The sequence below is a fragment of the Triticum aestivum genome, chromosome 7B (assembly GCF_018294505.1).
Source record: "Triticum aestivum cultivar Chinese Spring chromosome 7B, IWGSC CS RefSeq v2.1, whole genome shotgun sequence".
Classification (NCBI taxonomy): domain Eukaryota; kingdom Viridiplantae; phylum Streptophyta; class Magnoliopsida; order Poales; family Poaceae; genus Triticum; species Triticum aestivum.
Window position 1 is genome coordinate 429622471 of NC_057813.1, and position 25162 is coordinate 429647632.

Consider the following 25162-nt stretch of genomic DNA (forward strand, 5'->3'; position numbering starts at 1 on the left):
AGCGGGCTGTAATTGGGCTATATGCGAACATGCCGTTAGCAGGCTTTCCGTGGGCCGGCCCTCCACCTTTTGACCAAGTCAAACGGGCCGGCGTTTTCACAGGAATGGGCCTCTATTGGGACGTGCCACGTGTCGATAACAGTGAGCCGACACGTGTTTCCTCCAGCCAATGATGATTTTACACGTAGAGAATCCCCATTGGTCGGGCCTGTTAATGGGTTATCGAATCGAAAACCAGACCCAATAGCTTAAGGGCGTTCCGTTACGGTGGATGCCACGTGTCAGTCACCCTTGATGAAAGCACTTCTGTGACGCGCAATTTATCGTCATGGAAGTGTACACTTCCGTGATGTTAATTTTGGTAATGTCATGGAACACTTCTATGATAGCACGGGTATGATTATCTTGATTCTGTCATAAAATCATCATGGATGTACATGCATGACAGAAAACGTGACCTACTGTGACAAACACGTGTCATCACGGAAGCGTATTCTTTTTGTAGTGATTACTACAAAATTTTCATACCACGAACACACCAAGAATTCGTGCCCACACCACCGTTGTCCATCTGGTGGTTTTCCTCCTCTCTCCATGCCGCCACCTTCGCCTGGTGCCATCTACCAGACAATCTGTAACAAATGCTTCGACTCCCACTACTAAAAAAACTTCCGCTTGTGGTGGTTTATCTGTCGGAGGCCTCACTGCACAACATCATCCACTCCAGTTGCCCTGCCCTGGAGCGCTTGCTGATTGTTTTGGGAATAGAAATCCCTATCAGTTATCTCCAAATAATGTCAGGTCACCTTAAAAGCATTGGATTTGTTTTGAAGGACAATACCTCATCATCGAAGATGCCCCTTCACTTCAAAGGTTGCTCCTTGATGATTGTTATATACATTCACAAATAAATGTCGTCTCTGCGCCCAAACTAGGGACCTTGGGTGTAATTCGTGACGTGTTCAATGATCACAAGAAGTTGGTGTTTGGCTCCTCACTTTTTCAGGTACTGTATATTATCATCTACACATTTGTAATCATAAGTTGCATTTTTCATTTGTGCGCATAAGTTTTGTATCATCTTGGAGTACAGTTTGTGTACCAATATTATGTTATATGCTCAATGAAGAGTTTGCCCATTGATAGCCTATCAATGCTGCTAGATTCTGTCAAGATCTTATATATCAGAATGTTTAGTTTTGATCTAAACATAATTATTGGCTTGCTGTGATGCTTTCAATCTCTGGAGAATTTATATATAGAGGTGATGATTTCAGCCACATTGAAAGCCCGTATATATCGTACTAGAATTAACCGTTCAGTTGTCGTTCTTTCGACATACTCTTTTTTCAGACCTTAACTGTTTTCAATCTTCATGTCTACTTAGGCACAACCACATGGAGCAAAACATATAACAAATTGGTGGCGTAATAAGCACCAGTATTTTCTCAGTTGTCATGACATTCGTTTGAGGACAATAACGATGGAAGGATATGCATCCAACCAGGCAAACAGAAGCTTTGTCACAATCTTCCTGTTGAATGCGAGGTTACTATTGTCCATGAGGCTTAAGTTTTACCGCAAGAGATTTCTCACGGACGGACACGTTGAACAGCAAAAAAAGAAGTTTCAGGTGGACAAATGGGCTTCTAAACGTGCTCGGCTTCTATTTACAACAAGTTGTAGTCATCCTGAAATAAATTTTTTTCACAGGATGTTGATTTTATGGATCAGACCGATCCATTTGTTTTTGACTGTGAAAAAGTGGTCGGGTTAGATGTTACTGCCATGTTCAATCTGGGTTTTGTCTAAAAATTTGATGAACAATTAATCCTTTGGATTTTTTTACCATTTGTAAGCTTGAGTTGCATGTTGTTGCCCTTGTACTCCCCTACACCTGCCACTACACTACTGCATCTTCCACGGCTGATGTTCATTCCCATCCAAGGCCTCACCGTCGTTCTCCGCCTTGGTTCGCTCGCTGTGCCCGCCGCCATCTAGCATTGTCAACATGGTCAACAACCAAGAGGAATCAGGAGATGACTGTACGTGGAGAGGCTGACAGTAGGGACCCACCAAGGTCATTGCATTTTGCAAGCAGGTGCCTCGTTATTACAAGCCAAAAAAATACTTCCTCCTAAATTCTTGACAACTAGGTCCCACGCCATTGTCAATGTAGTCAATAAATGACAAAATTACACAACAATTAGATAACACCAGGAACCCAGCAGCTCGCCCGACTGTTTTTTAGTTTCAGAGACGGAGCTCAACTGCACGTGGTTCGGGGGTTGTGGCCCGTCTAACCCACGCTTACGCTTTTATTTAAGAACATGACGAGCCCAATTGATATATTTTTTGTTTCTGAAAATGGCTAGCCCAGTTCTTTTTTTTGCAGAATACCAACACCGAGGCCTACTTGCTTTTCTCAGCACCGCTGGGCTGCAAATCTTTCTAGACAAGGAGGAATGTAAGTAGTAAGAAATGGGCTTTCCCAAAAAATGGTCTATAAGTTGTAAGAAATGGGCTGTAAATTTTTAAACCAAAGCCACCCGGCAATTAAAATATCAATTTTTTTGTGGATTTCTCTACTCTCTACTCTTATAAAAACCAAAGCCAACTGGCAATTACATTAAAATATCATCTTTTCTCCCAGAAGATAAACTACTCATACAAATGCATCTTCATGTTCCGTGCAACAAATGGGCATCTTGCTAGTTAAGATTTTAAATTTCATTCATTTTTTGCAAAGAATTGTTTTTTGAATTTTATTTTGATATAATTTTTTTAAAATTATTTTTAATGTGACTCAAAATTCCATGATTAAAAGAGTTCGGACCCCACCAAAATATGCAAATTTTCGTTCAATTTTTTAGCAGTGCCCAGAATATATGGTCTGTAATGCTAATAAAAAGAATATGGGCTTCAAATATCCTCAAGAATTAGAAAATGGACTGTAAATTATTGAAAATGATGTCTAAAGGGTTGTATGATGTTTTCCACAGATTTGGAGGCTGACTTCTGGGCTTACTAGGTTAACGATGACGCTGTCCTAGAAAAATTTGTGACACGTACGCAAGGCTTTCTCAACTTAGTCAACGCAGAGCAGTGACTATTGGATGTCCATCCAACGGCCGTCGTGCTTCTTCAATGTTTGATCTTCCTGCTCCAACCGCCAAAACCAGTGCCGGCGGGACTGGCTGCTCCCTCCTCCCGCATCTGGCTGTGCTGCTGCGAGGCCATCCCTCTACCCACCCACACATCTTGTTATTTTCCGGTGACGTCAGACTCACCCCACAGTCGACCAGTCAGCGCTCATACTCCCCTCAGCATGGGCATCCGCTGCCATGGCTTCGCTGGCTCCGGGTCGTTCCCTTCCTGGGCCTCACCCTTGTCCACCGCGTCTGTGCTCTCGACGCGGCGAGGTCAACATGGTCAACAAACAACAGCCATCGAAAGAGGCTGAGAGTAGGGGCCCACACAAGAAAATGCCTCCTTATTACGCGCAAAATAATGATTCCTCCACCTGACAACTGGGACCCACCAGAAGGGCCTCTGTATTTCGCGAAAAAAACGTTCCCCCGGCTGTCATCTCAGACCCACCAGCTATATCTTCGCACACAAGGAAGTGCCTCCTTGTTACGCACCAAAAAATGAATACTCCCCCAGCTAGCTGGGACCCACCATAGTGGGAGGCTGACTTGTGGGCCTACTAAGTTGACGGGGACGGAGGGCTTTGTCAACTTAGTCAATATGAATGATTATAGCTCCAGTGACCGTACAATGTCCATCCAATGGCCGTAGTGCTTCTTCAACCTCTGGTCTTCTTGCTCTAGCCGCCCAAAGTAGCGCCGGTCATGCCGCATGCTCCTGCCTCCCGTGGCCGGTTGTGCTGCCGTGGAGGCCTCACCGCCCCTACTATTGCCAGCTCTGGCCAGGCCCTGCGGCGACGGTAGCCTCACACCGCAGCCGAACCAGTGAACCCTTGTACTCCTGTGTGTGTGGGCATCCACAGCCATATCTTCCCCAGCTCTGCGTCGTCCCCTTACTAGGCCTCGCCATCGTCCACCGCCTTGGTGCTCTCGGCGCGGCTGGTCAATGTGGTCAATGAGCGACTTCCATTTGGAAGAGTATTCTACGTGGAGAGGCTAACAACTGGGTCCACGGCCGCAGCAAGGAAGTGCCTCCTTATTATTATTCCTCCACTTGACAACATGGATCCACCGGACGGGCGACCGTATTTCGTGAAAAAAACGTTTCCTCCCTGACTGTTGGGACCTACCAGCTACATCTTCGCACACAAGGAAGTGCGTCCATATTACAGGCAAAAAAATGATTCAACCCCTAACTGCTAGGACCCACCAGCTACATCTTCGCATGCAAGGAAGTGCCTGACAGTCGGGACCCACCTGGTCAAAGCGTACGTAGCATTGTCATTCTGGTCATGAACGTGTACATACATACTGGTCGATTGGTCTGTCTGCAGGCTGCAGTGATGAACCGTGGCTGTGTAAGGAAGGGCACGTGTCGTAGTAGAGGCGTGCATGTAGCATGTCACGTAGTCCCGTTAATATGGTGTACACATACGCACAGCGGCCTGGGTGCAAGAAAGTAAATACGACCATGTACATACATACGGGCGAGGTCTCGAACGCCTACTCGTGCATACATACAGCCAGGGCTCGTGTACATGGCTGGGTCAGATAGGAGAAACTGCATCGTCGTCGTGTTCATGGGGAGCCAACCGGCTGGGTTGGAACGGAATGCATTGTTGTGTTCATCGGGAAGGCTTGGACGGAAGAGCCGATGGAAACGAGGCCTGGCGTACCGCACAATGAAGGAAAAGGCCTTGTGTTCGACCGGCCAAGGTCGAAATGGGATCCTGTTCATCGGGAGGGGTCTGGCTTAACGCAAAACAGAGGAAACGGACTTTTATTGGACCTCCTACGGTCGAAACGGGGTCCTTTTGATCGGGAGGGATGTGGCATACCACAAAACGGAGGAAACGGACTTGTGTTGGAGCGCTACGGTCGAAACGGGGGTCTTGTTCATCGGGAGGGGTGTGGCGTACCGCAAAACAGGACTCCATGGGATATTGTTCATCTCCATCGTCGACTTCCTTCAGCTTCCACGAGCTACTGTTCATCCACCATCGACCTCCTCCAGGCTCCACCTGCGACTGTTCATCAACGGGCTCCTGTTCATCCATCCTCCACCGTGCGCCACTCCATCGGCTACTGTTCAACCAGCCCTCTCCACGGGGTCCTGTTCAACCACCCCTCCATAGGCTACTGTTCATCCAGCCCTCCACTAGCTACTGTTCAACCAGCCATCCACCGGCTACTGTTCAGCCTTCCCTCCATGGGGTCCTGTTCATCCAGCCCTCCATGGGGTCCTATTCATCCACCCCCAACCGGCTCGATCGGGGTCCTCTTCATCCAGAGGCAACACCACGGGGTCATGTTCATCCACCCCCACCGAGAACTGTTCATCCAACCCCCCCCCCCAACAACGCTCATTGTTCGTCAAGGGAAGGAGGCAGCAGGGTTAGATCGGCTTTAGTTAGCAGCAGTAGCAAAGGAATCACTCGAGTTCAGTTAACAGCAAGGCATCGATCGCTCGGGTTCAGTAACGTAGCTAATGCAATCGCTCAGGTTCAGTTAGAGCCTAATGCCTCGCTCTGGTTTAGTTAGAGCCCAACGCCTCACACACACGCGTGTACGTGTACGAGAGAAACGCGCATCGCTCGGCCCCGACCACCCACCGTTACCGGGAACTCCATGAAAATTTCCTCGCCCTTGCTTCTATCACGTTTTTTTCCGTCATGGACGGCCCAAAGAATGTCATGCAGCTGCGACGAAAAGCCCATTTTTTGTCATAGAAGTAGGAGCCCACCACATCTACGATGATACCGGGTTTTGTCACAATTATCGTCATAGAATGTCATAAGCATGACAAAAAAATTCATTCGGCCCAAAATGTCACGGATGTGTCTTTTTCTTGTAGTGATCCTTGCTTGCGAGTACTTTGGATGAATACTCATGGTTGCTTTGCTCGCTCTTTTCCCCCTTAACATTCTTCTTGGATGTCGCGACCAGATGGTGGAGTCTAGGAGCCAGGTGCCACCACTGACGATTACTACTACCCCGAGGGTTCCTACTACTACGTGGAGGCCGCCGACGACCAGGAGTAGTTCGGAGGTCCAAGGCAGGAGGCCTTGACTTCTCGATCGTTGCTACTTTTGTGCTAGCCTTCTTAAGGCAAACTTGTTTAACTTATGTATGTCCTTAGATATTGTTGCATCCGTTGACTCGTTTGTTTCGAGCTTATGCATTCCAGCCCTCGAGGCCCCTGGCTTGTAATATAAAGCTTGTATTATTTTAATTTGTGTCTAGAGTTGTGTTGTGACATCTTCCCGTGAGTCCCTGATCTTGATCATACACATTTGAGTGTATGATTATTGTACGATTGAATCAGGGGCGTCACACCTTATTACTTCATCCATTGTGATCTCGCCCAAAACTTGAAAACTTCAATCACACAAAACTTAACAAAAACCTTCGTGAGGTTCGATAGTTTAATAAAGCAAATCACCACTTCAAGTATAGTTGCAAACCCATTCATATTTTGTTATCGAATTATGCATACTGTATTCTAACTTTACCACGGCTTATACTCCTCGAGACAATCTATAGATTCATCAAAATAATAAAACAATGCAACGGAAACAGAATCTGTCAAAAACAGAATAGTCTATAGTAATCTGAACATTGACCATACTTCTGTAACTCTTACACTTCTGAACAATTAGGACAACATGGACAATTTGTATATAATTTATGTGTCAAAATATTCAGAGCAAAAGCATGTTTTTGTGAATCTAAAAAATTACAAACTTGGGCCCAAAAGTTCCTGTTGTTTTAAAAGAATCAAGTCAACTATCATCCAAACTTTCCTAAAGGCTTTACTTGGCACACAAACTAACTAAAACATAAAAAACACAATCATAACAGTAGCATAATTGTGTGCTTATTGAAGAACATAAAAATAAAAAATAAAATTAAGATAACTATTGAGTTGCCTCCCATTAAGCGCTATTGTTTGATGCCCCTAGCTAGGCATGATGCAAAGTTCCAAATATTGTCATCTTTGGTTTTTATAACCTTTTTAGGAGTTTTTTCAAGCCCGGGAGGTTATTTGTGTTTTCCATTATTCTCAGAGAATGAACCAATTTCTATCTAGTCTAACCACTTATTACAAAAAGTAATCAAAGTATTCACGTGATTAAGGTTTCCACTAATATTTTATAGGGGTTCATTGGACGTTTTTAATTCAATAAAAAATTATGCATCTCTCCTAATCACGTATGAATAAACCCCATCTTTTACCCTCAATAGCAACAATACATATGTGTCATGTCCCTTTCTGTCACTGGGATTGAGCAACGCAAGTTCGAACCCATTACAAAGCACCTCTACCCACTGCAACATAAATCAATCTAGTTAGCCTAACCAAATCAATGGATTGGAGAAGAAATACAAAGCTATATTAATCATGCATAAAATAGATTAGAGAAATTTCAAATAATATTCATGGATAGATCTGATCATAAACTCATAATTCATCGGATCCCAACAAATGCACCGCAAAAAAGAATTACATCGGATTGAACTCCAAGAACATCAAGGAGAACATTGTATTGAAGAACATCAAGAGAGAAGAAGCCATCTAGCTACTAACTATGGACCCGTAGGTCTATGGTAAACTACTCACGCATCATCGGAAGGGTAGCAAGGTTGATGTAGAGCCCCTCCGTGATTTAAACCCCTCTGGCGGAGTGCCAGAAAAGGTCCCTAGATGGGATCTCTAGAGAATAGAGGCTTGCAGTGGCGGAAAAAGTATTTCGTCGACTGCTTGGTAGGTTTTCTAATTTTTGGGAATTTATAGAGGTGGAGTTAGGTCAAACAGAGGCTTATGGGACCCACAAGTACCATGATCTCTTATTGCCAGGAAAAAATCTCCAAAAAGTTTTGTGGCATTTGGACTTTGTTTGGTACTGATATTCCATAAACTCAAAAACAAGCAAAAACAACAATTGGAACTAGGCACTAAGTTAATAGGTTAGTCCTAAAAAATGATATATTGTTGCTTGTAAATTTGTGTAAAACAGCCAAGATTGATACTACAATAGCATGGAATAATAAAAAAATTATAGATATGTTGGAGATGCATGAGTAATGCCGCCATAACTTTAGAGCATAGATTACTCAAGAAAGTTCAAGATCATGTGTTGGATAGTTCTCTTCGTGAGTACGCAACTGGCGAGAGCCATAAGCAATCACTTTGCGCTCTAGCATTAGGATACAGCATAATCCCCTCCGAGAGGCATCACAATAGATGACGAAGTCTTTGTGTGTATCAGGGGAGCAAGCACTGGGGCAAAAGTCAACTTGTCTTTCAAAGTTTGCAAACCTTCATGACATTCGGATGTCCACTCAAACTTCTTGCCTTTGAGGAGAAGGTCAGTCAATGGTTTAGTGATCTTGGAGAAGTCTCAACAAACAACGGCAATAGATGGCGAGTCCAAGAATACTTCTAACTTGCTTGACATTCTTAGGAGGAGTCCAGTCAAGAATGGCCAGAAGTTTTTCAGGATTAATAGCAATGCCTTCTACGGAGATGACATGTCCAAGATAGGTTACTTCAGGTAACCAGAACTCACACTTGGAGTATTTGGAATAAAGTTGGTGTTCATGAAGCTTCTTCGATACAAGCCCAAGATGTTCGACATATTCTTCTTCATTCTTGGAATAAGTATATTATCAAGATAAACCATGACGAATTTGTCGAGGTAATCCATGAAGATGTAGTTCATCAATCGAGAGAGAGGTGGCTAGAGCATTGGTTAGAGCAAAGGACATGACATTGTACTCTTATGACCATAACGAGTAACAAAGGCAATTTTCAGAATGTCCTCTTCGCGACCCTGATCTGATGGTATCCTAGCCTCAAATCAAGTTTAGACAAGACCAATGATCCAGCAAGTTGGTCATACAAGTCATTGATACTGGGAAGGGGGTACTTGTTCTGAATCGTCGCCAATTAACATGACGATAGTCCACAACCAATCGATTTGTTCCATCCTTCTTCTTAACAAAGAGCGAAGAGGAACCCCTGATACGTCCATTTTGCATCATGTATTTCTAGTATTATCTATAGTGTTTTTAATCAATATAACACTTTGTGGAGCAATTCTAGTGCCTTTTCTCTATTAATACGCAAGATTTACATGAAGAGGGAGATTCCCGACAGCTAGAATTCTGGACCTGAAAAAGTTATGTCAGAGATACCTATTCTGCACATCTCCAAATGAGCTTAAATTTCGCGGAGATTTATTTTGGAATAAATAAAAAATATTGGAGAAAATAAGTACCATAGGGGGCCACCCAGGTGGCCATGAGGCACCAGGGTGCCCCCCAGGGCGCGCCTGGTGGGTTGTGGGGCCACTGGCCAGCCTCCGGTGCCCATCTTCTGGTATATAAGCCCATTTTCCCTAGAGAAAAAAATAAAGGGATGGCTTTTGGGATGGATTGCTGCCGTCTCGAGGCGGAACTTTGGCAGAGCACTTTTGCTCTCTGGCAGAGCGATTCCGTCGGGGATACTTCCCGCTGGGAGGGGGAAATCGAAGCCATCGTCATTACCAACAACCCTCTCATCATGGGAGGACCAATCTTTATCAACATCTTCACCAGCACCATCTCATCTCAAATCCTAGTTCATCTCTTGTATATAATGTTTGTATCAAAACCTCAGATTGCTACCTCTGGGTTGCTAGTAGTGTTGATTACATCTTATAGTTGATGCTAGTTGGTTTATTTGGTGGAAGATTATATTTTTAGATCCATTATGCTATTCAATACCCCTCTAATCTTGAGTATGAATATGATTTTTCGGTAGTTGCTTTTGTTCTTGGGGACATCAGAGAAGTCTTGTCATAAGTAATCATGTGAATTTGGTATTCGTTTGATATTTTGATGATGTGTATGTTGTGCTTCTCTTAGTGGTGTTATGTGAACGTCAACTACATGAAACTTCACCATATTTGGGCCTAAGGGAACGCATTATGCAGTAGTTATTAGATGATGGGTTGCCAGAGTGACAGAACATTAAACCATAGTTTATGCGCTATTTCGTAAGGGGTTGATTTGGATCCATATGTTTCATTGTATTTTTACATTTATATAATTTTTCTTTCGTAGTTGCAGATGCTTTCGAGAGAGGGTAATAATAAGTGGGAGGCTTGTTCAAGTAAGAAAAGCACCCAAGCATCGGTCTACCGATATATCAAAGTAACAAAGTAACAAACGCGAATCAAACAAACATGATGAAAGTGCCTAGATGAAATTCATGTGTCCTTAAGAACACTTTACCTATTATAAGAGACTGTTCTAGCCTGTCCTTTGCTACAAAAATGATTGGGCTACCTTGCTACACTTTTGTTACCGTTACTATTATTTGCTCATTACAAATTCTCTTTCTGCCAAACCATGTGTTACCAACAATTTCAGTGCCTCCAGAAAATATCTTGCTAAAAAAGCTTGTCATTTCCTTCTGCTCCTTCTTGGGTTCGACACTATTACTTATCAAACAGAATACGATTGGTCCCCTATACTTGTGGGTCATCAAGGCTATTTTATGGTGCCGTTGCCGAGGAGTGAAGTGCCTTTGATAAGGAAAGATTTATATTATGTGTTGAAATTTACTGTCACCTGTTACTATGGAAAACAATCCTTTGAAGGTTTTTTGGGGGTATCTTCAGCTCGACCGGAAGCACAAAAAGTTTATCCTCTAGCCACTGCACCTAATGATAATATTTATTATGATATTCCTTCAGGTATGATAGAGAAACTACTACCCAATCCTTATGCAGGAGATGAAACATTATATCCAAATATGCACCTAATCTATGTGGATGAAGTTTGTGGATTATTTAAGCTTGCAGGTTTACCCGGAGATGAAGTTAAGAAAAAGGTCTTCCCTTTATCTTTGGGGGGAAAGGAATTGACATGGTATAGGCTATGTGATGATATTGGAACATGGGCGAATCGGTTGAAATTGGATTTTCATCAAAAGTTTTATCCTATGCATATGGCCTCGTGGAGGAGAAAACATTGCTCAAGCATGGGAGAGGCTTGAATATATGATGTACCCATGCCCCAATCATGAGCTCTCAAATGAAACTATCTTACAAAAATTTTATGCTCAGCTTTCTCATAATGATCAAAGCATGCCCGATTCTTCTTCAACTGGTTCCTTTATGAAGAAAACTATTGTCATGGGGAACCACGACCACCTATGGGGCTACGAGCCCCTTTTGGTTTGGCGAGGGGATGGACATGTTGCATAAAGAGTAGATAAGCATAGCGCGGCAGATATCACACAGGTGGTTTTTACCCAGGTTCGGGATGCCGCGAGGCGTAAAACCCTACTCCTGCTTTGGTGGATCGATGGTGGAAAAGGTGGTGGTGGGTGCAGCACACTTGCCCGGCAGGGTTGCATCGGGCCGAAAGTGGCTACGTGCGTATGGATGTGTGAGGGGCCGAACTTGCCAACCTCGCGAACCCTTTCAACGGTTGCCATGGGCCTCCTTTTATAGGTTAAGGGGTCACCACCGTGGAAAATAAGTCTTTACGTACTGATTAGATAACAAATAGTGCTATCATACTAACTCTGTAGGCTGACAGAGCGCATTAAATGCACCGTCAAGTGTCACATCACAGCGTGCCGGCAGCCCTTGCCGGGCTGTTTTGCCAGCTTCGCGCCTGTTTGCTTGACACGTCTCAGGATGGGTGTCATATGAAGGTGTTTGCTGTAGGAAGTGGTTGCCATGTGGTGAAAAGCAGCCACTTAGTCACCTTGGGGCTTGACACTGCACTGATCTATGATTTGCGTCGCTCGTGAGGTGGAACGGTGGAGTGGCTTGACTCCGGAAGTCCCGGCAGGGCCTGCTGGGACGATCTGGAAGTATTCTTCCGGGGCAAGCCCAACCTCGCCGGGCTCACCTGGCTGGCAAGGGAGGTTCTCTCCTTTGTGATAGCTTGCTTCTCTGGCTCATCATGGTCTTCTTGATCTGCACTTGGACCCTTCAATGAATTGGTCATTCTTACTTGGTCTGATCTTGGTGCTGCAATCTTTGTCCTTGGGCATGTGCACGGTCTGGGCAACGGACCCAGGGTGCGTTGCAACGACATGAGCCCCCGAGCCTGGCACGAACGCGCTGCTGGACGTCATTGGGGCAGGCCCTAACCAGTGCAAAGGCAGGAGCACAAGAGCAGTGCTGCCCTTTGAGATCTTCTTTGCTTCTTCCTTAACTAGAATTCGGGTTAGTTTCGGGTTTTCTCGCACGTCGTGTGAAACGTTACGGGAGAAAGCAAAACACGATCCATGGCTCTCCCATGTCCCACGATCATGGGCCAAAAACTGGCACCCCACTTGCCTCCCGTCCCTGGCGCATCCGCTGCGTGTTCCTCATGCATTGCGTAGTGTAGGTGGTGGATGCATAGGGCGCAAAGATGGGCGTCATGACAGAAAGCCAGACGTCGCTGGTTGGCGTAGAGGGGCGACCTTGATTTCTTGAGTCGTTGAAGGCGTAGGGAAGCCGTATTGGAGGAGGATGGCGGTTGTATTCCGAATGAAAGGCCAGCCCCTGCCTCGTTCCCCTGTAAAAAAAGGAGGTAAGAGCGGCGGTCGGTGGGTCATCTCTACATACCTCTTTGCCATCGCCTTCATCTGTGCCTTCCTGCTCCTGTCAGGCTACCTTTCCCAGAGTCCGACAGGGTAAGGCTGGGCTTTGGCCCAGGCGCTCTTTTTGCCCTCTCCTCTTCCTGCTACAGTACCTAGGAGGAGAGGAACAAGAAAGGGCATCACACTGGCACTTATCTTTTTATAATCTTAAATCTGTAGGCACTTGCCAAATTTTAATTCAAATAATATAATCTGTCGAATCCATGTTTGTGTCATGTAAGGTCTGTACTTGTTTGATCAGCATATTAAGGAAAAATATGAACCTTGTCGGGGACTCATGCATGTATATGTCCATGCAGAGGTGGGATGCCTCTATATTTCTAAATAAACGAGTTCCCCCAACAGGCTATCTTGCCGGTACCCTCTATTTTGTTACCGGGGAGTAGGCCTATCGGGCACAAACTATGGAGAGGGACCAGCCCCCTGCCGGGCCTTATCGATCAAAGGCCACTACGGCCACCCCGACCAAAGTAGCGTTCGAGTCAAAGGGTGGGAGCACCTAAGCTTCAAAGGGTAGCGGTGTTTTCTTATGCACAAGTTTTCACTTATAGAACACATATGGACAAGAGGAAAACTTATCTATTTGGCTTGCTGGAGACCATAGCGCTTGCTTGTCTTCTCATCTCCTTCGGGAATTAGTCCACGGTAGGAGCCTGGAGTTTATGCAGATGAAAATGATGCCAGACGCGATCTTATCGACATGAACATGCGATGTTCATGATATGCTTATGCATGCATGCAACTTGTTGCCCCCCCAGTGCTTCATTTATTTTTCTGTTGCTCAGGGTCTGCGTCTGGCTTTGTACAAGGGGTTACAAGCAACTGAGGCAAGGCCTGTACAAAAGGGTGGCTGCCGGGCAGGACCCGACTGCCAAGCCTTATGAGTAGAACTTGCGGAGATGCTAAATATTCCATGAGTTTTCCAATTGAATGCCATCTTCGGTCTCCAGACGGACTGTGCCAGGTCTGGTGACTCATACTACATGGTAAGGGCATTCCCACTTCTGCGACAACTTGTTTGTACCCTTGGCGGACTGAATGCGCCTAAGGACAAGGTCGCTTTCCTCAAAACACCGGGCATGAACCTTGTGGTTGTGATAGCGGCACAAGGCTTTCTAGTAGCATGCATCACACATAGTAGCCTGGAAATGGGTCTCCTCGAGAAGCAGAACGTCGTCACACTGGTGTTTTTCCTGCGCTACTTCATCGTAGGCAAGTACTCGAGGTGACTCATAAATGAGTTTTGTGGGGATAACTACTTCTGCCCCATAGACTAGGGAGAAGGGAGTCTGCCCGGTAGCTTCATTTGGTGTCGTTCTGAGGGACCAAAGAACCACCAGTAGCTCATTGATCCACTGCCTTCCGCACTTCAACAGCTTATCAAATTTTCGTGTCTTGAGGCCCCGCAGCACTTCAGTGTTCGCCCTCTCAGCTTCTCCATTGCTTCCGAGATGTGCAAAAGAGGCAAATGAGATCTTGCTTCCAAGGGCATGAGCATATTGCATGAAGGCGCGGCTCGTGAATTGGGTGTCGTTGTCAGTGATGATCCGGGTAGGGACCTCGAAGCCACACACTAAATCTTTCAAGAACTTGATAGCTGACTGAGCAGACACCTTTCTCAGGGCAGCAACTTCTGGCCACTTTGTAAACTTGCAATTGCAACGAATAAGAATTCAAAGCCCCCGGGAGCTCAGGGGAAAGGGTCGAGGATATTGAGCCCCCGGACCAAAAACGGCCATGACAAAGGGATTGTCTGAAGTGCTTGGGCAGGTAGATGGATATTCTTGGAATGGAACTGGCAGGCTTCCCACTTGGTGACTAGCTCAACCACATCTTGGAGGGCTGTGGGCCGATAGAATCCTTGCCGAAATTCTTTCCCAACTAAAGCCCTTGATCCAATGTGGGAGCCGCACAAGCCTTTGTGTATTTCTGTCATCAGTTCCTTTCCTTCTTCCCGGCAAATGCACTTCAATTTCACACTATTGGGCCTTCTTCTGTATAGAGTGTCATCGACAAACTGGTACATACTGTCCCTTCAGGCTACTCTTTCTGCTTCTTCTTGCTCTTCGGGAAGTTCTCCAGTTTGGAAGAAATGGACTATGTTCCTTGCCCAAGTTGGAGCCTGAGGCTCGGCAACAGGGACTCTCCACAGCTCCTCATTCGTGGGGGCGCTATCGGATTTCGGGTTCCGGCAGACCCTTGAGGTTCGAACACTAGGGTGTGCGCGAAGATCTCTCCCCTACCAGCTCACGTCTCGAAGTCTCGCAAAGATCTAAGCAAGAAAGATGAACACACAAGGGACATGAGATTTATACTGGTTCAGGCCACCATTGTGGTGTAATACCCTACTCCAGTGTGTGGTGTGGTTGATTGCCTCAGGGGCGGATGATGAACAGTACAAAGGGAGAATAGCCTCGCGAGGGGCTATTCTTGAGCTGGTGCGATGAACTGCTTGGGTGAGTTCAGTAGCTTCCCTCTCTCTCTCTCTCTCTCTCTCTCTCTTTGGTTGATCCCTCGCCGCCTCTAGATGCGGATGGCTAGTCCTATTTATAGGCGGAGGCCCTGGGTCTCTTCCCAAATAATGAGCGGGAAGGGCGCCAACAATTGGCCATTTTGAAGGGGAACATCTGGTACACTTATCCTGACTAAAGTTGGTCTTCGACTGCCAAAGGTCCTGACGGTGATGCCGCCCTGGGCTCCCCGATGACCTCCATCCTGCCGTTCTGCTGGTCTTGGTCTTGTTGCACCGAAATGGTAACCTTTGCCTAATGCCTTGGCCTGTGCTTGCCCCCTTTGCACTGAAACGGAAACAAGGACACTGCGCAGGCCGGCGCCCGCCTGGTTCTCGACCGTCATGGCTTGCGTCACGGGCCCCTCGGGAGGTGACCTGCCTTGATCTCTCTGCCTCCTCGCGAGCATGCCTGAGGAGGCTGCTCCTGAGGAAGCTTCCTGTCGTCCCCCCGCGAGGCTTGGAACCTTGCGAGGGTCTTGAGCTTGAGCTGATGAAGCTAGGCCGCATTGGGCCCCCACTTGAGCCATGACGCAGACCGCAAGCAGGCAAGTCTGGGGACCCCCATTCCCAGAACGCCGATAGGCGCATCCCTCGACCACGGGAACGAGTGTCCTGGTAGGAGGGTGCATCCCGGCAATCAAAGGGGAGTTGTTTCCGACCGGGTCCCTGCCAGGAACCCCGAGGGGTTCTACCGGCAGAGGCTTACCGGAGTCCAATTTCCTCCTCTTTCTTGCCATTGTTGTCGGGGATAGTGAGGGCTAAGTAATATGGAGAACAAAAGTTCCTGGTTCCATAGGTAATGCTGTTTTTCACACGGGGCACGTGCTCTGTTTGCAATTCGTCAAAGCGCTCCTCCAATCTTCTCACTTCCTCAATGTATGCCTCCATCAATGGACATTGGTAATCCTTGTTGACTTGTCTCACCACAAACTGTGAATATCCTCGAATGATCAGCCTCTTGATTCCCAGTTCTATGACAATCCTGAGCCCGGCAAGGATCCCTTCATACTCTGTTGTATTGTTGGTCGCCTCCTCTTGTGGAAAATGCATCTGGATGATGTACTTCAGGTGCTCCCTAGTGGGGCCAACGAGAAGCACGCCAGCCCCTGCACCTTGTAGGGAGAAGGCACCATCAAAATACATGATCCATTCTTGGGGTGATTCCTTGACGGGAATAACTCTGTCCAGCACTTCCTCATCAGGGGTTGGCATCTATTCGGAGTGTCTGCTTTGAACTGTTGATGTGCTCTCAAACTTCAGGCCAAAGCTAGATAACTCCACTGCCCATTCCACTATCCTGTCGGTAGCCTCTTGGTTCCGGAGTATCTTTTGCAACGGAAAGCATGTGACAATCGTGATCTCATGGGCTTGGAAGTAGTGGCGCAGTTTCCTTGAGGCCATGACGAGGTGTCGGTGCAACAGACCCTGGGTCCATTACCCAGACTGTGCACAGGCACGAGGACAAGTTCACAATACCATGATCAACTCAAGCAAGACGGACCAATTCCCTTGAAGGATCCAAGCATAGACCAAGATGGCCAAGACTGGCCAGAGGAGCAAGATACTACTAAGGGAAAAACCTCCCTTGCCAGGCAGGCGAGCCTGGCAAAGACTAGATTATCCCCAGAAGCAAGCCCTCCCGGATCGTCCCAGCAGGCCTACCGGGACAAACGAAGGCAATCCACTTCACCGCACCACCACACCATGACATACGTCATTGATTAGTGTAGTGTCAAGCTCCAAGGTGACTAAGTGGCTGCTATATGCCACATGGCAGCCACCTCCTATAGAAAATACCTACAAGCAACACCCGTCCTGCGACGCGTCGAACGAGCAGGTACCAAGCTGGCGAAATGGCCCAGCAGAGCTTGCCAGGCAAGCTATGATGTGACATTGAGCGGTGCATTTAATGCGCCCTGTCAGCCTACAGAGTTAGGTACGATAGCACTATTTTCTATCTAATCAGTGCGTAATGACTTATTTTCCCCTTAATCTACAAAAGGAGGCCCATGGCAACCATAGAAAGGAATGGGACCCTTGTACGCGCATACGCGCGTAGCCGTTCTCGTCCCAAGGCAACCCTGCCGGGCGAGAGCATTGTGCCTTCCAACACAACCCACCATCAATCCACCAAAGCAGGAGTAGGGTTTTACACCTCGCGGCAGCCCGAACCTGGGTAAAAACTGCCCATGTGATCTCTGTCGTGTTGTCTCATGCTCCTCCGCTCTTTGTGCAACGTGCCATCCCCCCGCCAAACCAAAAAGGGGCTCACAACCCCATAGGTGGTCGTGGTTTCCCTACGACATCTTTGGCACGCCTGGTAGGGGGAGCACTTGCGCGAACCCAAAAGCATGAGCAGCACATCATCTTCATCGCTGTTTTCATTGTCGATAGCTCCATTGACTATGGCGCCTAAGAAGAAGCCCGGAGTTGCGAATCACCCGTCCACCTCAAGGGCTCCGCCGCTCGAGACTACCAATGTCGCGGGAAATGAGGGGATGCGTGAAGACGTGGATGTTGTGGTAGGCATGGTCGACGTAGGAGGCGTTGTCACCGCCACCCCCGCGGCCGAAGCAGAAGCAGAAGGCGCCGGGGAACAACACCATTAACAAGATCCCAATGGCCACGCTCCTCGAGGTACGGGTGGGGGGATTACTTTCCGTGCACCCTCTCTCCTTCCCGAAGGGCACAACCGCAGTGGTGGCGCTTGTTCTGAGGCGAGTCGCAACCCTCCGGCCATCCACGCCACGGGTAAGACCGCGAGGCACGCGCCGCTTCCAAAACAAGCCAGCCAAGCTAATGTGACAAATGGAGCCGCGGGCCATCAAGCGCCTCTACTGCATGACGATGCCATCCAAGCGGCTGGCTCACAACAACGAGGACGCGACGCGGTCGTCGCTTGCCACTACAAAAAAATACACTTCCATGATGATATGTGTTTGTCACAGTAGGTCACGTTTTTTTTCATGCATGTACATCCATGACAAATTTATGACAGAATCAAGATAGTCATACCTGTGTTGTAGTAGAAGTGTTCCATGACATTACCACAATTATCATGATGGAAGTGTCCACTTCCATGATGATAAATCGCGCGTCACGGAAGTGCTTTCGTCAAGGGTGACCGACATGTGGCATCCACCGTAACGGAACACCGTTAAGCTATCGGGTCGGGTTTTGGATCTGATAACCCGTTAACACCCCCGACCAATGGGGATTTTCCACGTGTAAAATCATCATTGGCTAGAGGAGACACGTGTCAGGTCCGCGTTGGCACAGGTGTCACTCATCCAATGGGCAAGACGCGTCTATGATATGTTGACACGTGGACCGGCCCATCAAGTTTAAATGGGCCGGCCCAACTAAAGGCCCACAAGATTTTGCGGACCATAATGGGCCGGCCTAGCTAAAGGCCCATGAGATTTTGCGGACGATAATTAGCTGGCCCAGCTAAAGGCCCACAAGATTTTGCGGGCCATAATGGGCCGGCCCAGGTAAAGGCCCACAAGATTTTTGTGTGCCATAATGGGCCGACCTAGGTAAAGGCCCACAAGATTCTTGCGGATCATAATGGGCCGACCCAGCTAAAGGCCCACGAGGTTTCGCCAACATTAATGGGCCGGCCCAGCTGTAGGCCCACAAGATTTTGAGGACCCTAGTAGGCCGGCCCATTAACTGTCTGCCATGTTTTGGGCCAAATGCTGGCCCATATTTGATCCGGTCCATTAATGGTCTGCCACGTTCCGGGCCTAATAGTGGCCCATATGAGATCTGACCCGTTAAAAGCCTATCACGTTCTGGGCCAAATTATGGCCCAGATCAGGTCCGGCCCTTTAAGAGGCTTTGGGCTCAATTATGGCCCATATCAGATTCGGCCCGTCAACTGGACACTATGCTTTTGGGCCCACTTGCTAAAGGACCACTTAGTAATTCGGCCTGATATTAGTTTTGTCCTGTTAAGGGCCCGTTTAACATTTCGGCCCTATATTAATTTCGGCCTGTTAAAAGCCCGTCATATAGTTGGGCCTAACTATGGCCCGGTTTGCATCCGGCCTTCTCGCAGCCGATATCTGATTGGGCCAAACAAGGACCGAGACAATTTTGGCCTGTTAAAAGCCCGTGATTTGATTCGCACAATCATGGGCCGGGGTCCATTTCCGGCTTGCTGCCGGCCCGTGAGCTGTTCGGCACGTTTCAAGCCCAACCTACATCGTGATTGCATGACGGCCCGATTATGTATCGTAATTTTACTATTTGGCCGGTTTACTATGAAGACAGGATATATATATATACAGTAAAATAACTGCAGCATCATGAATAAGAAAAAACCTAGACTATACAATAAAGAAATTACGGCATATTACATCCACTAGGCATCAAAGTTCGCCACTATGATAATAAAGCACAAGCAGACAGCAGATTACATACATTGGGCATCAAAGATCGCCACCAGTGCAAATAAACACGCCGACAAAATAATATACAAAACCGAGAGCACTTTAATAGAGTTCAAGAAAGGTTAGCCCTACTGTGGAGCTACAGCGCAAGCAGCTGAGCAAGATGATGAGACTGCGCTTGTTCAACACTTATATCTTCCTCACTCTGAAAGATAAACAAGCAGACAGATGACAGGTTTTTCACATAAAAGTATCAGTGCTGACAATTCATCACATTTCTTATTGACGAATAAAGTGACATAGTTTAAAATTGCATTAACACAATATGGTATTTTTGAGGTCAAGACATGGCAGGAAATGACATTGTGAAGGAGATGGCAGCTTCACGACACCACTGGATTACAGATCAAGAACTCATAAGTATCAATGGTTAGTGTGCTGTCAATTTATCCCATTTCAGATTGGCAAATAAAGAGACAGTTTAAATAATAGTAGAATGATATGACATTGTTCATAGTTAAGACATTGCAGAATATGACATCGTGCTGTAGTGGGTAGGTTCACCACACCACTGATACGGATGAAGAACAGAAGCATACATGTAGTGCAAAAGAAGATCACTTGCTCTGTATAGTTTAATTTACATGGTATGAAGAAGGAAACTTGGTTGTACAACTGAAAACTTAAATTGAGAAGGACAAACTTTTCTTGATGAACTACATAATAAACTTTAAACATGCAATTTGATGCAAACACAAAAAATAAACAGCTGTTGCAGTCATGCCTAACCAAATATATACAACAAAGTTTGAAGGCTTGAGATGGAAAAACTTACATTATTGGTGAAGACAGGCTCTATAAAGGCCTTGTCCATGCTGATGGGGGGGGGGGGGCGTGGGGGGCAATTCAAGAAGTTTACCACAAAATCTTCTTCATAAGCATTGCATTTATTCTACATTTTGTTAAGAGTAAATATAGATGTGATAATATACAAAAAAATGGAGAATATTTAAGATAAGATGAAGAGTGATGCTACATAACCAAGTAGCTATAAATGTAAGTGCAATGATATAGGCAAAAGGTACAGCCAATAGCAATCCACAGCTAAACTTCTTCAGTACCAACCTTATGGTAAGAGTAAATATAGATCTGATGTGTAGAAAATGGAGGGCAAAGGAAAATATTCTGCAGAGTGATGGTACATGAACAACTACCTGTCATTATAAGTACACTGATAAAGGACAACATGTACTTACAAGAACAATGCAGAGCTAAAAAACATTGGCATTGGATATATTCTACACTAATGAAACCATTCATACAAATCAGATAATTTGGAGCGAACAATTGATAAGCAAGCTATCATGCATACTTCTGTCACATAATGAACCAGGTATGTATGCAAGTATAGTGATACAGGACAACAGGTACTAACAAGAGCAAAGCAGCGGGCAACATATTTGCGATACCCTGTCGTTCTTTTTAAATCGGAATTCTTCTTCGAGCAGATTTCCTGCAAAAAAGATCCGTAAGGCACATGCGGAAAAGTAGAAGTTCAAATTGTCATGTGATTTCATAGACAGTACCTCATCCTGGGAACGAGACCTGTGCATAACAAGGTTTTTCCATTCAATGTCTTTTAAATTTAGCACAGGAGACTTCACTAGAAATTCATTTATAGACTTGCCATCAAAGTGTGATTTCCTAAGGTAACACTGATACTGCTGCAATGCTTCCTTGAAAAGCACAAGCAAGCTTTGCTTGTCAAGACTATCCAGGTTGAACCTCGCCTAGTTACAACAATGTAATGTAAATCATTGATGTGTTCAATCAGCAGAAAACAAGAAAATAATAACCATGAATAATAGCACTTACACGTAAGTTGGACAGGAAGATGTGAAAATGGTGTTTGTCTTCACAATAATCTTCCCATGATGGGAATATATGCACGTAGTCCCTAACAACATTGAAAGCATTGTCTTTTAAACTGGGAATAAATGGAATGGGGTTCCAATCTGCAGGAATTGGCCATCTCTGCAGTTGGGATAGGTCTTCGGCCGGTGGACTTGCTGTACTTTTTGCTGGAGTGGGATTTTTCTGTGATACAGCTGGTGCTATGGCAAATGAAATCGGTATACCTTTTGCTAGAGTGTAGGTCATGTGTGGTGGGGCTAGTGGTGTGGCCAGTGAAGTATGGGTACAGTCTGCTGGAGTCGGTCCTACGTTTTGTGTCACTGGTTGTACAGCCAATATAAGTGGGGTGCTGTCTGATTTGTCCGGCACCACCATGTTTTTCAAGGACTTTGCTGGTGCTCCTTCAGGTTCGGCAATCACCCTCTTCCTTTTTGATGTCTGATGCACAAGAACAATATTTGAGTGGAAAAACATGGTATGATGACAGATGGAATATGTATTGATAATGGATGGGCATGGCATCTTGACATATATGATGAGTAAACTAAGAAGATGGCGGTGCAACAAAGTAGAAGAAATGCAAGACAACGTATGCAAGATACCCGCAATCAATAAAACATTGCCAAATTAGAACATGCACCTTGATGGGTGAACAGGACAGGCCATCTGCCTTTGACTCCTCGAGGTTAGAATAGTCATTAGGATCATATTCTGAACAAGAATCAATAGGTGGGGAGCGTATGAGTTTCATTGCATCCAGAATGGCACTCAATGCCTTGGTGCCAATTTTGTAAGTCATTGCAGTGTTTAGTTTCAAGAGTGCACTACTCCTAGTGCGACACAAAGCAGCTACACAGATCATAGTGTAGATATAACGGGAAAACCCGTAAGCATCAGAGTAAAATCAGCAAAGTGGAACTTGCTGGAATATATGTGCTAGTATTGCCGGTACGGCTAGAAAGGCTTCGGATACCAGCTCTCTTCAAGTGAAGGTGCGGTACTATTAATATCAGTGTAACTCTCAAAGGCGACATAGCTCCTCGCATTTCTTTGCTATTCTTATAGGATTCAAGTGGGCAGGCCACTACAAATCCTATTCCTATGTTTACAAGATCCTATGAATCAAAGAGGCTCAAAGTGTCCATCACAACCGACCGTATAGGCCTCTACACTGCAAATGTCCCTGCTCATCTTCAGTACAAGGAACATACTGTACTACTATCATACTCCCTCCGTTCCAAAATATAAGTCTTGGTAGAGATTTCCACTATCCAGATATATTTTAGAGTGTAGATTCACTCATTTTGCTCCATATGTAGTCCATGGTGGAATCTAAAAAAAGACTTGTATTTAGGAACGGAGAGAGTACATATTAAAGAAGAACGGAAGAGGAACATGGTAAAGAAGAGCAAGCAGATTTTGGATAATAAAATGTTGGTTGCGCAGTGCCCACACATGATGAACCAGAGCGCATTAAGAATGCAACTCCCAGCAGTGTCTCGACCATTTCAGGCAGTTGGATGAAGATCCTACGTCTCCTAACCCATCTTATTCCTCGTATCTGATTCTTCCCATACAGAACACCGCACGGGCCACCGGCAGGACCACCGGCACCCGCTGCTAGTGTTCCTCTGCCACCCCCACCCCCCCCCCCGCCCCAACCCCCACCCGCGTCGAGTTTTCTTCATTCGGCGACGCCCCACAACCACCCGAGCCCCTTCGTTCGCACCGGCGAACTCCGACGAGCTCTGAAAAATCGACTGACCCAATTTTGAAATTTAGTCTACTGTGATTTAACTAGTGTGGAATATAAAAGGGGAAAACCATAAGCATTGGGAGTATAGTGTTGAGCGTGCCATGGCGGATCTGAAGGTGCAAATGGGACAAAGGCAACTTCGCAACCAAGACAAGAAATCTGAGTAAAGCAGTGGCGAGCTATTTTCTTGCTGCGATAAATAAGTTGAGCAGATACGAAAGAGTACTGCCTCTGGTGCGGCGCCATGTATGCATCTGCTGAGAATTTGACGGTGCTGCGGTAGCGATGGCTGTCAGCGGCGTGGAAGCAGATCTAGGAGGGTAGACGGTGGCGGCAGGGCGTAGTGGACGAGACGGTCGTAGGAGCAGCGCCGGCAAGGTGGACGACGGCGGGGATGAAGCGAGAGGACGGGATGCAAGGATCCCGGTCCAAAACCGTGGATGAGAGAGGTCGATCTCTTGTAATGTATGGCGGCGTCGGGGTATCAGCTCCGGCATGGTGGAGGAGGACGGCAGTGGATGGGGTGGCGGACAACGGCGGATGGAGGAGGGTGGGGTGGAGAGGGTGTTTTGGCGCCCACGGAGTACGAATGGGGAAAAGGGAGGTAGAGAGGAAGGGGAACCATGTATTCAGGGCGCGCTTCTCTCAAATGTGAGGAAATTTACAATCTTAGCCGACGTTTCAAATTTCTACTACATCACAGCAATATTAGTCGGTTGGGGATAGGACGCTAATCTCACATACACCGAATATTTGTCGACGAGAGTTTGTTTTTGGCGCCCACCGTGTATGAATATGAATCGGGGAGGGAGTCGATTCCGGCCGAGGACACACTGTGTTTTGGCGCCCACCGTGTATGAATCCGGGTGAGAGGCGGTTACGTCACGTTTGGGTGAAATTACAAACCTACCCCTATCGAAACCTATAGAAATCCAGCAGATAGGCTTTGCGTGGCAGGGATAGGCAGTAGTAATTTCCATGTCACAGATTTTGGTTTCGGGCGGTTACTGCGACTTTCCCCGTTTCGTTCAAATTTTGTAGAGTGCACATTTACCGTGCCAACTCAATTAGAATCCCGTTTGTATTCTATTTTTTTCGGGCGGGGTCCATTTTCAATTGGAATTACATTCTATATACATCCTTTTTTATATATACTTTCAAAAGCATAACAAAGAATTTTGCTCCTTTATTTGTTCACTCCTTTCACGCCCATCTCTCTCGCATGCATGCTCCTTTAGGTAGCTATCACTCTCTTTTCTCCAGCTCACCCGCACGCTCACTTCATGTTTCTCCTATCCTCGCAAACATGGTCTCTCGATGTCTCCCTTGAGAAGTGTCACACTCTCCCTATCATTGTACATTACACGGTTTTCATTATCTCTCACGTCTCTACTATTCTCTGGTATCACTCGGTACCTAAGCTTTCTTTTTCAGCGCCACACACACAGTCTCCACTCCTCTTTCACTTTGTCTTTCTCTCCATGGGATTCTCTCACACACCTTATATGTCTCTACATATGACTCATACCACTAAAATTACTCTCTCTCTCTCTCTCTCTCTCTCCTGTAGACACAACATTTGTTGAGGTCTCCTTTTTGTCTCCATCCCAGACTGGCATTATTCATTTGTTTACCGATCAGACAACCCCAACTACCGTCTCCTCTCTCTCTCTCTCTCTCACACACACACACACACACACACAGACACACACACACACAACTCCTGCTTCCACTCCCCTTCTCGACTACTATCTCTCTCTCTCACACACAAAACTCTCGCTT